The sequence below is a fragment of the Alligator mississippiensis genome, chromosome 3 (genome assembly GCF_030867095.1).
Source record: "Alligator mississippiensis isolate rAllMis1 chromosome 3, rAllMis1, whole genome shotgun sequence".
NCBI classification, from domain to species: domain Eukaryota; kingdom Metazoa; phylum Chordata; order Crocodylia; family Alligatoridae; genus Alligator; species Alligator mississippiensis.
Window position 1 is genome coordinate 211,190,502 of NC_081826.1, and position 17,814 is coordinate 211,208,315.

At 46.4% G+C, this 17,814-nt stretch overlaps 1 protein-coding gene and 1 long non-coding RNA gene across 6 annotated transcripts in view; one reads left to right on the top strand and one right to left on the bottom strand.

Moving 5' to 3' along the window:
* SEMA4D (semaphorin 4D) overlaps positions 1-6,452 on the bottom strand; it is a 158,167-nt gene extending 151,715 nt beyond the window's left edge. For 4 of the 5 annotated variants that reach the window (XM_014608689.3, XM_014608688.3, XM_059724878.1 and 1 more), the window contains exon 1: positions 6,232-6,438. The gene's annotated coding sequence lies outside the window, so the exon portion shown is untranslated. Of the gene's footprint in view, positions 1-6,231 lie in introns of all 5 variants that reach the window. The other variant, XM_014608690.3, reaches the window with a different exon arrangement.
* On the top strand, positions 5,554-9,346 carry LOC132249531 (uncharacterized). The gene is made up of 2 exons (XR_009461006.1): positions 5,554-5,672; positions 7,865-9,346. It is a non-coding gene; the product is annotated as an uncharacterized LOC132249531 (long non-coding RNA).
* The last annotated feature ends 8,468 nt before the right edge of the window (positions 9,347-17,814 follow it).

The following is a 17,814-nucleotide window of genomic DNA, read 5'->3' on the forward strand; positions in this document are numbered from 1 at the left end:
TGTCCCTCATTCCCTGGCACCAGGAAGCATCAAAGCCTTCCAAGTCCCTGGTGTTCCCTTTACACATTCATACAACTGGCCCATAACATGCATAAGCAACAAATTTGCACATGAACTGTTATATACAAACATATAAATCAAGTTCCTGAGCCCTGGCTGGGAAGGGAGGCATATAAAACTGAATGAATGAATAAATAGTAAATAAATAAAGAAAAGTAATGCATAGGCACAAGGGACATACTGCATACCCAAAAATTTAATCTGGAGACAATGACCTAGTGAAACCAACCAATCGCTTTCGCTTGAACTCGCAATGAGGCCAACAGGTACTAATTTCACTGCAGTGTTCAATCCTCCCTGGATTTGACTCAGATGTAGGCTAATGCTAATTTTTAAGAGGATCACTATGTAGCATGCCTGGTGGGTAATGAGTTAGTTCACCATCATACACAGAAGAAAGAGAGGATGAAGTGTTTGTGGGGAAATGAAAAATCTGCTATCAAATAAAGAATGACCGTACATCATTATGAGAAATGTTCACATCCTGAAGAGCTGTTTCGCAAGTTAGTCCTTAACCACTGATTTCAGCATATTCTTTGTTACCTCTTTTATCTACAGCCCTAAATACATTTACTATAATCAGTGTTTTCTTCTGCTTAGTAACACAAAAACGTGTGAAATATACAGAAAAGTACACTTAACTGCCCTTCTGCAGACTTATTTCCAAAGGGATGTCAGAATTGCAACAGCTCTTGTTTTGCAAAGAAAGCTAAATTGGTGACTACCGTTTGCAGTGTTTCAGTGCCACCAGCAAAACTGGTGGTTAACAAGGAAAGGAGATGAGAAAGCCTATGGAAAATTTCAGAGAAAGCAATCAATGAATGCCTCCAGCCATCCTCCCTGATACCTCCTCCTTCAAAATAGAATTCAGGTCTTCTCTAGTGCGACACAAACAGAATTTGTGTGCATGTGAAAACAAGTTTATAGGACATTATGAAGGAGCAAACAAAACAATTACATATTTGTTCTTTCAAGTCACTACCCTATCATGCCATCTTGAGCACATTTTACTGCCTCATCCATTGTCTAAAAATGTACCACTGTAAAAAAATACAATTAAGTAAACTTAATTTTAATAGAAAATCCTGGTATAAGATTACAAAGCATCCATAGACCTATGCACTGATTTTACATGCATGTAAAGGTGATTTCTCAAAGAAAAATATGGTTCTGATTAAGACTTGGAAAATTCTAGATTTACAAGTTATGTTAATTGAATTTTTGTAAAGTATAGCTTTCCTTTACTGTCAGTTCAAGATAACTTTTCAATAAATATTTTAACAAAAATGATTCCCTTGAGTATTTGTAGCACTCTGTATTGTTTCATCAAGAAGCACTTTACTTTTTCACACCAAAAAAATTTATAACAACTACTCCTTGAAATTTTCTTATTTAAGGAAGAGAAATAATTAAATCTATAAAAGAACTTAAAACCTAAATAATGTTCCAGAGCACTAGTCTTGTATCAATATTATCTTCACTGAATCAAACAGAATCTTCTTTGATAAAGTCAAAACATATTAACTGATCACTTTTTGCAAGCCAGATGGTGTAAGGCAAGGTTTAGCTATAACAATAATCAATTCCCAGATGTAATGCATGCAGGTTATTTCATTACAATTCAAAGAATTTATTATTTTCAAAGAAATTCATTAAAAAAATAAGACAGGAGTATCCTGTAATAGACACTACAGTGAAAGTCACAAGACAAAATGCAACAAATGTCCGTGCAAAAAGGCACTATGATGGAGGTCACATGCAGGCACTAAAAGGAGCGAGTTAGAATGAACACACAACCCACTGCAACATGAAAGCATGGCCAAGAACCCTTTCCAGTCCCTCTGAAACCTTGTTCCATGGCAAGTGTCCTACTTAAAAAAATCACAGGGCATCCAATTCATACGAGCAATTAATAAGTTAGGCTCAGAAGAAGCCCCAAAAGTTTAAAGGTATTCTACTTTGGCAGCTGGCAGTTGTACCCATCCAAAGGCATATAAAGATTTAACCAACATTTACAAATATGCTTAAATAATAATCATTATAGAAAAGTAAGCCAGAACTTACTATTATAAAAAAACAAATCTCCAGGCAAATCTTTACCTGCACATCTCCATGTCTGGCAAAACTGTGACCCAGTCTTAGAAGTGGAAAATACCAAATGCCCTTAACCTCAGGAACAGGAATCAAAGACTTCATTCTTTGTGAATAAAGTCATTTGCCCTTTCTCCCTCCAGCTTAAACAACTAGTATGGCTTTAGCTGTTCCTTTTAAAAAGCAGCTCTGAATTTACCAGGCTAGATATGATGACACACAGGTTTCTGCAAAAAATATTTTGCAGCAAACTTTGTGCAGGTTCTTTTCAGGGCCTAAGCTCTCCTGCCTACCCAAGTAACAAGAAAGTAGTAACAAGAAGTAACAAGAAAGATCTTCTACAGCCAGAGTAAGTGTGACATCTGTTTTTTTCTTTTTCACCACAATACATGCAGTGGCCTATCCCTTGGCCATTCATAAGTCTTTCTTCCTATGCACTGCTGCAGACTGAACTGCTGCTATTGAGTTGAACTCCGAAACCTTAGTTCATTCAAAGTTGCTCTCTGCAAGTTGGCCACAACCTACTCACCCCACACAGCATCCTACATATGCAGGGAAAGTACCATGGATACTACTTCCCTATTTCTGCTATTAATAATTTCTTCTAGGACAGGTTCTTCCTACCCTGACTTTGCAAACCCTGGCCCCCGTTCTGGACTTGTGTCCACCCAAATGAAGCCTTCCATCTACACAAAGTCACTGATCTTCACCAAAGAACATATGGCCTTACTTGCATTTTTCTAATAAAATGATAGTTAAACAGTTCATCAGAAAAGTACATAATAATTATAGGAATTTAAACTAAACTATCAGAGCAGCAACCAAATGTGCATGACCAGCCTCTGACATTTAGTGCCCAAAGCTAATCCAGCTGTAATCAGGAAGGGCTATGAACTGAACAATGAGGTCTTAGATATCGAGCAGAGCATTTGAAGATTAAAACAAAATGGAAATGTGGGCCTTGAAAAAGGGTGTAAACCAGGAAGTCTGAGTAAAAATTTCAAGATTCCACACTAGTCTTTCCATTTCTACTGCAAGACAAGCCATCCATAGGCTGATGAAACTCAGCTCTACTTCTCCTCCTCTTTGACCTGACCCCACAGTTTTACTGCTTTTCCAATGCCTGGCTGCAGTTGGGGATTGGACACAGGTGAACCAACTAACACTGAATTCAGACAAGACACAGGTGATAGTAGTGAACAGACCACCTGACTTGGGGAAGAGTGGGGACTGGGACACCTATCACTGGTTGGGCTTAGCCTGCCCTTATCATTCCAGTTCGTAGCCTTGGGGGGTACTCCTGGATCCTCTACAGCACCTGCATCTTTAGGTGGTGGTCATGGCTAGGGACACCTTTCACTAACTTCATCTGGTGAGAAGGCTACAATTCTTTCTTTTAGATTTCCATCCGGCCACCATTCTCCATGCCTTTGTAACCTCAAGGCTTAGACCTCAAGCAATGTGCTCTACATAGGCCTGCCCTGCAAAACAGTCTGGAAGCTGCAGCTGGTGCTGAATGCAACACCCACCTTCTGCCAGGGGGGAGCTGCCAAGAGCCCACCTTCCAACAAGGGTGGGGTGCCAGGAACACATTAATTCCAGTACTCCTGAATCCGCACTGGCTCCCAATAGCTTTCTGGACACAAGTCAAGGTGCTGGTTTTGACCCAGGGGGCCCTTAAATGGCTTAGACCCTACACATCTAAGAAATCACCTTCTCTCTCATGCCCCATCACAATCCTTAAGGTCAATTGAAAGCAGACTCCTACAAGTACCATCAGCATGCCAACGTGGAAGGTATTTCCCCACAGCTACTCCTCATCCCTGGAACTCCCTTCCCTGTTGAGGCTCACCAAAGCCACAGCCTGGACATCTTTCAGAAGTGCTGTAAGCTAGGATGAGTTGTTTTTTAGTGGGGGGAAGGTCTCTGCTTTGTCCTTATATTCTAGCTCCCTTTATTTTTTGTTCTCTTGTCACTCTCCTGCCTTTAAGTTACTCTGTTTCTTAACATAAGCTGCACATCTGCTAGGAAAGGTGGCGTATAAATCCAATCAATAAGTTATTAGGGGCAAGCTGCACTATCCAACGTCAGAGCCAATGCCTTATCTTGACATAAGAGATTTAACTGCTTTTAACACTACCTACTGCTGCTCAGCAGCCCTTCCCAAATGATGAGCACTTTCACAGGACACCAGGCAGAGTTTCCCTTTCTAGTGAGCAAAGGGGCACAGGTGAACAGGTGAGACACTCTGGTGCAGCTTCACCCAGCCCCTTCAGGGAAGGTGACAGCAAGATGCCAAATCATAGAATCACAGAGAAGTAGGGCTGGAAGGGACCCCAGAGGTCATCGAGGACAGCGTTTCTCAGCCTGTGGGTTGCACAAATACATGAAAGGGTCGTGAACAAACTTTAAAATGGATTCTCCTTTAAAGAAGAAAAATGTGGGAAACTGTGGCTTCTCTCCTGCAGGCTGGCAGAGTTCCAGCCTACAAGGGGCTGCATGCTGGCTAGCTGGGGGCAGCAGGTCAGGAGTGAGGGGCACTGGGTTGGAACTGGCCATCAATGTTTACAAATGGGTCCTGGTACAAACAAGGTTGAAAACCATTGATCTAGGAGTCCAAACCTCTCCCTGGAGCAGGATCATCCCTATCCAAACCATAGCCTAAACATAAGACTACCATCCACCCAACACAAACCCAGCACCCTAGCCTGCCACAGGTAAAGCACAGGGAACCCAGGGCAGCCAACACTGTGCTTCTGTAGGAGGCTGTCAATATATGCTCAAGAGATCCTGGGTAGAGGGCCATGCCCCTGCCAGAGGGAGTCAACCTCGCCAGTCTGTCCTAATGTGACCATGGGGTAAAACTCCTGCCTGCCTGCCTGCCTGCCAGCAAATGTGAAGGCAGAGCAGAGGGGGGGACAGCCAGCTTGGGAATAGGGTGGCCATCACAGAGGACATTCACATGGGTGACTGGTGCCACCTTAGTTGGGGGGGGGGCACGTGCCCCACCCCCAGTGACCAGTCAGCGATTGGGAGAGTCCCCCTGCAGCCAATCTCGCCAACCAGGGGAGGAGGGTCCCCTTGCAGCCAATTGTGCCAACCGGGAAGTGGCTGTGGCACTCCCAGAAGTGGCTGCGGTGCTTCGTCCAGCGCTTGCACTCCCCAGCCAGCACTGGCAGGGGAGGCACCGGCGCTCCAGCCTGCCTGCCTGCCTGCCCTCTCGGTGGGGAGTGCAGTCTGTCAGGGGGGTGCATGTGCACCCCTGTCGCCCCCTATGCGTCGCCACTGACATTCTGGTTTTCTGCTACTCCGTCCTCTATGGAAATGAAGCCTGATGCCTTAATGTCCTCTATATTCTTCTCTTCAAAAGAAAAATAGAGGCCATAAAGGCATCCAGTTTCATATCAATAGAGGATGGGTGATAGCCATGCTACTTGGGATCTCTGTTCTTACAGAATCACAGAAAATGATGGCTGGACTGGACCTCAGGAGGTCACATCTCGTCCAACCCCGTGTTCCAGGTAGGACCATCCCCAACCAGATCACCCCAGCCAAGGCTTTGTCTAGCTGGGGTTTGAAGCCCCCCCCAGGATGGAGCTTCCCCCACCTCTCTGGGTGACCTGCTCCAGTATTTTCCTCCCCTCCTAGCGAGTGTCTTACTCCCCTGCATCCCCGAGTCTGCTCCCCCCCCGCCCCCAGCCCCTGCCGCGGCCGGGTACTGGAGAAGAAGGAGTCAAACTGCGGGGTCGGGGGGGAGCCGTGTCCCAGGAGGAGCAGGGAGCAAAGACTCAGCGGAGCGCAGCCCCTTCCCGCCCGCCTGAGCGGTGCCCGCGGGAGGGGCCGGCAGCGCCGCCCGCCGCTCCGAGAGGTGCGGCCGGCGGGCCGGGCCGGGCCAGGGGTGCCAGGGCGCGGGTTTGCCCATGGTTGCGAGGCGGCGCGGGCGAGAAGGAGGGAGGGAGCGAGGGAAGGCGGCGCCGATGTTGCCTCCAGCAGCGCGGGCGGCTCCTTGCCCGCCGCCGCAGGTGCGGTGCGCGGCTCCCCCGGCCCCGCGACGCGCCCCCCGCCCCAGCCGGCTCCTACCTGGTGCGGCCGCCCCCGGTTCCCTGGGTGCGGGCGGCAGGAGGCTGGGCAGGACTTGGTGCCACAAGTTTGGGCTACCCCGCAGTATGGCGGCGGCTGGCGGGGAGGAGGGATCTCCGCGCCGCGGGAGCGGCGGCGGCTGCCGGGGGAGGGGGGCTGCCCGGCGCGGCGGGGAGGGGATGCTGCGGGGTGTGAGCGGCCGGGGGAGGGCAGCCGGGCTGTCGCCAGCGCCCCTGCCGGGAGAGGGCCGGCCGGCCCCCGGGCCGGGGAGGGGAGGGGAGGGGAGGGGGCAGTGCCGGCGTGTGCCGCCGCCGCCTCGCCTCAGACCTGCAGGCGCACAGGAAGACACCATGTTACGTCTCGGCGCTCCTGCGGGGCGGTGGTGTTTGTAGGAGCGGAGCCGCTCCTCCTTGCAAGGCCAGGGATGCAAAGGGAAGTTTTTCTAGGCAGTTTTTTCTCCTGCCACAGACACAGGGTTTGTTTGGTATTTTCCCGTGTCACCTCCCTTTCTCCCCTCCCCCCGGCCTTCAATGGTAGACAGGCCAAAAAGACTCCTGGATGCCTCCCTCCTGACCCACACCCAGGCCCAAGTTTGTCCCATGTTATACGTCCCTTCTTGCCCACATGGTGGGACTCGAGTTTGTCCTATTTAACGCATCCCTCCTTACCCATGCCACGAGACTTAGCTTGTCCTATTTTATGTGTCCCTCCTTACCCATGCCATGAGACTCAAGTTTCTCCTGTTTTATACATCCCTTCTTAACTGTGCAAGGAGACCCAAGTTTGTCCTGTGTTATACATCCCTTCTTGCCCACCTGGTGAGAGTCAAGTTTGTCCTGTTTAATGCATCTCTCCTGACCCATGCCATGAGACTCAGCTTGTCCCATTTTATGTGTCACTTCTTAACCACGCAGGGAGACTCAAGTTTGTCCCATGTTATACATCCCTCCTTACCCATGCCATGAGACTCAGTTTCTCCCATGTTATACATCCCTTCTTAACCACGTGGGGAGACCCAAGTTTGTCCGGTGTTATACATCCCTTCTTACCCACACTGTGAGACTTAGTCACATTGTAAGTCCCCTCTAACCCGTGCAGTGAGCACATCTCCACATCCATTAATGTGCAGTAGTTACTGGCAGACAAGGTTCTTTGAGTGAACCTGGTATCTTTTATTAGACCAACTTAAATAACTGGAAAAAAATTTCTAGACATTTTTCTGAAAAACCCTTTGTCAATCTGAGGAAGCATTTGCAGTTGGTGTGTGCTCTTCTTTTTCCAACTATTTAAGCTGGTCTAATAAAAGTACCAGATTCACCCAAAGAACCTTGTCTGCCTGTGTCCTTAGACCAACATGGCTACAACCCACACCCCAGTAGTTACTGTGCATTTAGCTTAGTACTAATTTAAAGATGTGCTAATTAAACGTGCATAACTACAGTTCCTGCACAGTAGCGCCAGTGCATGGTTTTTCTGTGACGATGACTACGCAGTGGCCTAGTAACGCTGTGCAGTAGCTTGTTAACGTGGGTTTTGACAAGCAAGCTACTGCTCAGTGTTATTAGGCTACTGTGCAGCAAGCATCTCACATAGATGTGCCCTGTGAGACTCAAGTTTTTCCCATTTTATACAGCTTTCCTTACCCACGCTGTGAGACTCAAGTTCGACACTACTGAATGCAAATGAGTGCCCTCACTACTGTAGGTGTGCCTACAGGACATATGCTGAAGTTATTTACCTGAGCCAAGAAGAAGAAATGAGAACTAGGCAGCATGTTTGTGCATATGAAGCAGTCAAGGAAAACTAAGGCAGGAGCTATCAACTATGAATATGAGCTGGCAGTGCGATGCTGTAGCCAGTAGGGCAAATAATACTCTGGCATGGATTAATTGATGCATCTCCAGCAAAACCAAAGAGCAGATTCTTCTGCTGTACTCAGCAGAACTGCAGCTGGAGTACTGCATCCAGTTCTGGGCACCATACTTTTAACAAGGACATGAACAAACTTGAGAGAGTCCAAAGAAGAGCCACCCGTATGATCAAAGTCTTAAAAGGCAAGCCATACAAGAAAAGACTGAGGGATCTGGGACTTCTCAGCCTGAGGAAAAGAAGGCTGAGAGGGGATTTGGTAGCAGCTTACTGCTACACTAGGGGAGTACATCAAGGGCTTGGTGAGCAACTGTTCACCAGGACACCAGAAGGGAAAACCAGAGTAATGGCCATGAACTCCTGGAAGATTGATTCAGGCTTAACATTAGGAAAAACTTCTTCACAGCCAGTGTGTCCAGACTGTGGAATAAGCTCCCTCTAGAAATGGTGCAGTAACCTACCTGGGAAATCTTCAAGAGGAGACTAGACAGTCACCTTGCTGGAGTCACCTGATCCCCAGTTATCTTTCCTGCTTGGTGCAGTGGGCTGGACCTGATGATCTTCCAAGGTCCCTTCCAGCCATACAATCTATGAATCTATGAACCAAGACAAGAATTGTCCAGCTGTTCAGATACCATGAGGCCAGACCTGGTATAAGAAACAGCTCTCCTGATCCTAGAAGACTTGCACTGCAGCTTAACTTGCAGCATGAAAGTAAATTCCATTTAAAAGTCACTGGGCCTGCACATTTGTGTGCAGTTAAGCATGTGTTTGAATTGTTTTATGCATTTAAACTACAGTGATTTCCTCCTCCTCACATCATTTAAGGTAGGGATAGCCTTTGATAGCTCACCTCTTCACTGCTGTGTTCCTACTGGCTTTCCCCCACAATGAATGCACATTCCTACTCCCTTGGCAAACCAACCACCACAATAGGAGGACTAAAGAGGTCTGACCAACAATAAGCTAAAGGCAGGAAAGGGAGCGAGCCATGCAGTGACATCTCCCTGATACTACTCTGTCAGAGCAGCATTTAAATAGAATGGCTTATGCTGCCTTTTTAGCTATTTTCAATCATCTGCTTTTTTTCTTTTCTACTTTTGTGCTTTCTTTTCTCTTACATAAGAGGCAGTCAATCCCAGTTTCCCTCTAGATTCCAGGAGCAAACAATAAAATCAAAATTGAACCTGGGCACAGGAAATGAAAATATTTGTAGCAGTACACAATAAAATCAGGTAATCATTTATGTTTTGTCTGTTCGTCATTTGAGGAAATGTTCCTATGTGAAGAAAAAAAGATTTTTTACCTTCACAAAATGTGCAAAACCTTTTAGTGCTACTGTAATTATCCTTTCTCCTGTTCCCATTTCATATCTTATGTTCATCACCACTCACTCAGCAATGTATCAAACTAGATGGTTAGATTTGTGCAAGGACTGTGTCTCTCTGCAAATCACAACAGGGCCCAAATACTGACTCGGACCTCTCAGCCTTATCACAATATTCATAAATAATAAACACAATTGGGATTGCTGTAGCATAGTGTAAGCACATGCCAACTTAGATGGAGAGAACAAAAAGGGGAAAAATAGGTTGATGACTATACAGATATGACCGAGGGTGGTTCAGCTGAGTCACTGATGAGTTATTGATTACTTCGATGTCGATGCCTAGTGCAAGCCTTTGATGACTGTTGCTTTATTTAGATTACATAGGAAAATGAACCAGTGTTGCCAACACAGATGACTGACTTCTTTATGACTATGGAATTTTAGTATCCTTTGATTATATTAGCCTGATCATCAAGAGCCAACTAAGCAAGTTTGAACAAAATATTTAATTCACTGGAAATTTGTATTTGGTTTGTTGAGGACCATATTCCCCCCAAAACTCTTATTTCTAGCACTACATACAAATTTAAAAAATAATTAATAATGTTGAGTATTTTCATAGATCACCTTTAGTCTCTCCATAATTCAGATTAGATAAAGAGGAGAAATTACATTAAAATAGAATTACTGGAGTTGTGTCTCTTTAGTGATGTAGATTCAGACTAACACCTCCAGGCAGAGAAAAATTACGTGGAAAGCAAACTCAGACACCCTGACATTTTAGGCTATTACTCAAGGTAACTGAAAAGCTAGGGTTCCAAAGAGATGAGAGGATGTTAAACACACAGAAAGAACATCAGCTATTATACAGAGCAATCCCATTCCCCTCACATGGCCCCTGATCAAACATTATATTTCTGAAATGCTTATTTAACCTACCCTGCCTTTTTAAAGGATTCTCTCGCACTGCTAACATTAAAGGGGTTATGGACTATAAAAAAGTTATAATTCAGGGAACTAGAAGGGGCCAATGACAAATATACAGTTAGAGTTTTTTCTAAATGATGGTTACCCAAAGGCACAAAAAACAGGTGAAGCTTAGAAGAAAGGATGGGGGCTCTCATAAGACCTGATTCTGATGACTTAGCTATGCTGGTCAGAGATCACATCTCAAACTAATATACCTCTGCAGGCAAAAACTCTATATCACTATACCAACAAAAAATAAAAATAGGCAGTAACTTATTTTCTTTGGAGAATGTATAAGCTGCATCTCCAATAAGAGGAGCTGCTACTATCAAACACTTTCTAGTATAGACAAGTCCTTAAACTATGAGCTACTCTGCTGCACCCACTGAATAAGACAGCAAAGAGCATACCAGGGGATGAAGAGCAAATATGACTTTCCATGTTTTAATCAAACAGATTCTGGGTTGCTACAGGAATGGAGACAATCCTACATATAAACTGGTACAACCATGGGGCTTCTCTGGCTTATGGCAGCCTCCCTGTGTGCTTATAGGCTGTAAATCAATCCAAAATGCCCACAGCAGCATATGAAAACCAGGAGAGAGGTTACATTTAGTCTCACAATTTCATCACTGCAGTTACACATATCTAGATAAAATTTAATGGAGATTAGGAGAACAACTGTTCTAATATGGTTTTCATTCCCTACTCTCAACTCAAGTTTTTTTAGATTAAAGTTTGGGCATCACTTGCAGACCAAGAAAAGGGGCTGGTATCTGAATCCTAGTTGATTTGGGATCCTTTGTCTAATGGAGGGTTTATTTTTATATATAAAAGGTGTCATTGCCTGCAGGGTGTAGTTCTGATAATGCAAGGGAAATGCCTAATGGCCAGAGATGAAAACTGTGCTTAAGGAACATAAAATAAAATGAAACAATTCCTGTGTCACTAAATGCCTGTCAGGCTTCCAAAAACAAACAACAAATAACATTTTCAAAGAGCTGCATCATGCTAAACCCAATGAAGTGTTTGCAAAAGATGATAATAGCCTGAGAAGCTATGGTCCCTTTATTTACCTCCTGAATGGTAGGGGCGTGCGAAATGGGTCCTATTTGATTTGGATTTGGCCTGAATCAGGGGTAGTGATTCAATTTGTTGATTCAGATCACTGTCCCTGATTCGACTCGGCCGAATCCGAATCTGAAGATTCGATGCTGATTCAGAGAATCAGCGATTTGGCCATAGTCCCAGCTTCAAATGTTTTTTCTACATACCTTGAGGTACCAGGCACAGCTTGTGAACGCTGCAATGCTGGGGCGAATGGAGTGTCCCACAGGAGCGCAGGGGGCTCCCCAGCACGCTCAGCAGCAGACCTGGAAGTAGACCAGAAGCACTTGTAGTCCACTTCCAGATCCACCGGGGAGCGCGCTTGGGCCCCCCCCCCATGCCCTTCCTGGCTCAGCGATCAGCTATGGGAGGACCCCAGGTGCCTCTCCCCAGACCCAGGAGGCACCAGTCGCCGAGCCGGGTTCGGACAGGGGGCCCCCCCAGCTCACTCCCTGGCAGACCGGGAAGTGGACCAGAAGTGCTTCTGGTCCACTTCCAGGTCTGCTGCTGAGCACGCTGGGGAGCCCCCTGCACTCTTATGGGACGCTCCATCTGCCCCAGCATCACAGCATTCACGAGCTGCCTGGTACCTAGAGGTATGTAGAAAAAACATTTAAAGCTGTGTTTATATCTGAATCGCCAAATCTTTCCAAATCTCTCCAAATCGATTCAGAGGATTCCAATTTGATTTGAAGAGATTAAAGGGTCTCCTGCTTTGATTCAGATTCAGAGATTTGTCCACCAAATCAGGCCGAATCTCTGCCGAATCGAGTCAGCGACCAAAGCTTTGCACAGCCCTGCTGAACAGGTAGAGCATAACCAGAAGGACAACCTTTGTTACACCATCCTTCCAACATGCGTCAACCTTAACTTCTGTGGATCATTAAGTCCTGTTGATGGCAACGAGGGCCCAAAAATACCATTTATTACGTGGACCTTCTGCCTTCTAAACTTAACACAAATGAGAAACTATTTTCATACAAGCTATGAAACATCTCATCAGACTTACAACAAATGATCATGATTGAATATGAAATAAAGATGTAAGGCTAAAAGCTATGGATTACCAAAATAATGTTAACTGCATTTCTTTTGCTAAAGAATTCCATCACCTTCTTTTAAATAAGATGTGCTGCATCAGTGAAGTCCTGTAACAGGTAACAGCAGTTGTTATAGTGTGATATTTCTTTCATGCCAAAGAAATGCATGAAATGTGATTTTAAAAACTCCCGTTTAAGTAGAGCATAATCTTCTGAATGCGCATTCATGTGTACTCCAAGGAAGTAATATATAAAGCCTGGCTCAGTTGTAACATTTCTTCTGCTCTGATATCATGTTCCAACAAGTATGCACTCTCCAGCATATCAGAAGGACATTTGGTAATCTATATCTCATACCAGAAAGAAAAGTGACTAAACAATGAAAAATAAAATGACAGTAACCTCTAGGGTTTTGAGTATACTCACTAAAACAAAGCTATCTGATAAATCCAACAAGAAATAGGCTGCAGAAGCAGAAGTTCACGACAGCAGTGGAGAATCAGAGTAGGATTTACGCTGGCCCGGAAGTTAGATCAGGAGCTGAGGATAGATACTTCAAAAGTGAGTGAGTGAGTGAACAGGTGGTAGGTATACAGTACATTGATGAAAGGGGTTGAAGGGAGTAAATGCATCTGAGGATTGGCTGAACAAGTAGGTAAAGCAATAAGCAGATGATTAACAGAATGTATAAGAGGGCAAGTTGGATGAGAAAGTGAAAGAATAAGTAGATAGAGTGAATGAATATAAGTGAATATGCATTTAAATAAATCAAGCTCCAAGCTGCCCTATATTCCAAATGCCCAAACTATTATTCTATTGCTATGATAAAGAATGCCAGTTAATCAGTTAATTTTTAACCAAGCATTCCTAACCAATCCTCAAGGAAAGGGAACCAGTTAACATATTCATTGTTAAATGCACTTTACAATTATTAGACTGACAATAAAATTATTTTTGGAAACGATAACATAAACTTTTAAGAAAAAGTATTTAAAAGCCAGTAGAGGTTTACCACAGATATTTACCATTAACAATTCCAAGGTCAGTAATTTTAACTATAATAATATAGTATTTGACACTTTTTATCTATAGATCTTAAATCATTTTGCAGAATGCATATCATTTTCTCCACTTTCCCAGTAGAGAAGCCAAGGTACAAGGGGACAAATTGACTTATGGGAGGTTACACATTGACAGAATCAGGAACAGAGAGAACCTAGACCTCTTCTTTACCTTTTATGAGGTTTAGTGGATAGGGCACTATATTGTCATTTACTTCATACAATTACAAAGACTATGGAACTATAGAATACTAGCCAAAGGGTGTTGCCTCCAGATAATAAAAGACTCTTTTATTTTAAAGCTTCCAACATCATTGAGGGTAGAACTCACTCTTTTCAAGTGGGCCCATTCCAGGCCATTATAACTCGCCTATGCTCTCCGTATACGTCCCAAAGAGAAAAAGAATTCATGATGGAGTAGCTGCTATATAGGCCACTGACTGGATAGGTTCTCTGGTGGTTCTATATGAGATATTAAAGAGCATGGAAGCCACTGAATCCTTGTTTGAACTAGTGGCCAGGAACCTTTTATCAGAGGAAAAGATGGGCAGGATTCCACTCATGATGTAGGATGGCTTTAACCAAAAATAAAAGACTGGTCAGACATTCCCTAACTCTAGTACTGCATAAATAAACACGTTAGAAATAACTAAGGCTAGGAACATACATTACACAAAGCCAGTTTAAGTGATGAGAAACTTGTTTAAACCTATATAGCAGAACAGCTGTTCAGTGCACATAAACCAGTTTGAAAATGGCTGAAACCAATTTGAGATAAACCTGGCTGAATATATAGTATCAGACTTAACTGATACAGGTCAAACTGGTTTATGCAATGTCTGACCCAGACCTCTTCCTAGTTTAAGTTAAATCAGACTCCCTCAGCATCCTGGCATGCTCTCTGGGCTGGGTGGCGCTCTGTGCTCCACAACAGAGCTGGCCCCTCCCCTCTGCTTCCTGGCTGGAGCTCCTTAGAGACTGCAGGCATCTGTCTGGCTTCCCCCTACTCCCCCCCTCCCTTCACCACTCCCTGCTAAACAGGAATTCCTCCCTCCCCTCTGGCTTACACAGACACCTCTCAGCATTAACTAGCATACCACATGTCCGTGCTGTGGCAGACCAGACAAAGGCAGACAGGACTGTGTCCTTTTTGGAGCTAATCAACAGATTGCTGGCAATGTCCCTCCTTGGAATGTTCACTTCCTTGGAAAAAGTTGTTTAAGAAGAGCTTGAACTAATGAGAGGGGCTTTGTTTTCTGATGGAGTGTTAAATGCTGATAACAATGCTGATAAAGCGGCAATAATGCTCTGTTATCAAGGTAGGTGGGGGGGGACCCCTCCCTAATCAGAGGGTTCTGCCAGAGCCTGGCCACACCCCCCTGAGCTCAGCATTATAGAAGGGTAGTGAGGGCTGCTCTAATGCCCCACCAGCTTCTAGCCTGAGCCATTGCAGGTTTGTGCTTGTATTTCTGGGAAGTCTGTACGGTTAAAAACCGGTTTGGCCTAGCCAGGTTAGACTAACCTGCAAAAATTGAATCAATTCAGGCTCAGGCTTTATTAATGTCTGTCCCTAGCCTAAGTGAACATTAGTGACACGTAAAGAATTAGCAGATGCTGCCATTTACTTGTGGACAGGCCTTGCAGGAGAGACGGGAATGAAGCATATATTCATTTATTTAAAAAAGGAAGAGACATAATGAAAAAGGTACACATACAAACTGCATGGGACTGGGTTAATATGAGTAGCATGAACCACCTGATGATGGAAGAATGCTAAAGAAACTGGAGCTTTCAGAGGTTATATTTTCTCATCCCTCCACAATTTGTAAGACTGGCATTCTAACACATAATGCAGGGCCAAACTTAGACTCTAGACCAGGGGCGGGCAAAGTCCAGTATGTGGGCTAGATCCAGCTGGCAGTAGACTCCATTTCTCAGCAGCCCCTGCCCTCATGGCTGGGGCTGGTCTCCATGGAGACCTCAGATACTGCGCTGTGATAGCATAAGGCTGGGGTTGCCAGGAAGACTGGCCCCAGCCATGCTGGCAGGGCACATGGCAGGGCAGGGCAGGGGGCTGCTCCAGAGCCACTGGGATCTTTGAGGGGGGAAGCTTGGTTCGGGTCCAGGGCAGAACTGCGATCTGCCACCTGCATACTCTGGGCAGGAGTGCACGGGCAGTGAATCGTAACTCTGCCCTGGCTCCTTGCAGTGGTGATATTATGGTCTCAAGCTGGGGCACAGCTGCAATCCACTGCCTGCACATCCCTGCTCAGAGCATGCAGGAGGCAGATTGCAGCTCTGCCCTGACCCCCAACCAAGCTGCCCTACTACATGATCCCAGCAGCTCTGGAGCAGCCCCCCGTTTTGCCCTGCTATGCGCCCTGCCAGCATGGCTCAGGCTGGTTTTCCTGGCAACCCCAGCCTTGTGTTATCACAGCGCAGTGGCTAGGGTCTCCATGGAGTCCAGCCCCTGCCATGCAGGCAGGGGCTGCTGGGAAATGGAGTCCAGGTGCCCACTGGATCTGCCATTTTGTTCACCCCATCTCTAGACTATTGCCATAACACTATCAAACACTGAGATTATTTTCAGTTTGATTTTTTTAAATACAAGCTCCTTTTCTCAACATCAAATGAAATAATAGTTCTGGAAATATGTGAAGCCAGAAAAGTAAATATTGTTCTTTTAGTGAAACAGCAAAAATACACTTGCAGAGTTATGTTGATAAGTTGATCAATTAACATTCGATTTTTAAATGTGCAGTTTGTCCTTTGGGCCAAGTACCGAGTCAAAAAACCCAAGGCTGACTCAATTCAGTCTTTGCAGTTTGCTCTGAACTACATAGATGAACTGATCAGCAAGTGAACTGATGTTCACTTTTAAAACAGGAAAGGCAGCCAGACCCCTGCAGTGGCCTATACCAGTAGCCAGGGGTACCAGAGCATGCCTCCTAGCCTACTGGCCACTGCAGAGAGCCAAGCAATTCCCCCAGTCACACTCGCACCTCAGCTTCTAGGCCAGCTAAGGAAGGGGTGGGGGACCTCCCTCCCCTGCCCAGCACTGGATCCCCAGCTGGGAGCAGCCTGGCACGGGGGCAGCAGGGGTGTGGAAGTCTGAACTGGGGGCCTTCCTCTGTCTGCGTGGGCCTGGGAGCAGGACTGGAGTTCCGCAGTCGTGGCTCCCTTCTCAGTCTCTGGGCTGGCTGGGGGAGGTGCAGGGAACCCCTCACTGAGGTCTGGCTCTGGCCCCCACACCTGGGAGCCAGGGGCTGGAGTCCCCCAGCTATGTTCCCCCTCAGTCCCCACCCTGTCTGAGGGGCAAGGGGCAGAGCCCACACCAGGGCTTGGCTCCTTGTACACCCCCTTGCTCAGTCTTTGGCCCAGGTGGGGGAGCAGGGGGAAGCTTGCACTGGGACTTGGAGATTGGGAGCAGGGGTGGCTCAGGGATTCCAGCCTTGCTCCTGGATCCCAGTTCTGGGTAGTGGAGCCAAGCTCCAGTGCAGGCTTCTCCCCACAGCCAGGCCAGAGACTGAGGATGGGGGCATAGCTGGGGGACTCCAGCCCTGCTCCTGGCTCCTGACTCTGGGAGGAGGAGCCAAGCCCTGGTGCAGGCTTTACCCCCTCCCCCTTCCCCCACTCCTGAGCCAGGCCAGAGACTGGGGGGTGGGGACGGTGTGGCTGGGGGACTCCAGCCCCTGGCTCCCAGTTCCAGGGGGCAGAGTCAAGCCTTGGTGTGGGCTTCTCTGTACCTTCCTCAACTGAGCCAGAGACTGAGGAGGGGAGCATGACTGGGCACAACAGCCCCACTTCTGGGTCCTGGCTCCAGGGAGTGGTGCCAAGCCCTGTTGTGGGCTTTTCCTGCCACCCCCCTCAGCAGGGCGGAAAAATGAGGAGCGGGGTGTGGCTGAGGCACTCCAGCCCTGCTCCTGGCTCTGGGCTCCTGGGGGTGAAGCCAAGCCACCCTTCCCCCTCCCTGCTTCTCGTGTGGTGCTGAGCCAGAGGGGAGTGGCTTTCCCTTTCACCCTCTCAGCCAGCCAGAGGAGTGCTAGTGCTCTGGCTAGGGAGCAGAGGGGTGCAGCAGACCCTGCTCTGCTGGAACAGACTGCACAGCCCAGGGATGCAAAGCACCCTGGATGCTGGGGCACTATGACTTAACTTGAACTGGGAAGGTATTTGGGACTGAAATTCCATAAACCAGTTTGACCTAGAT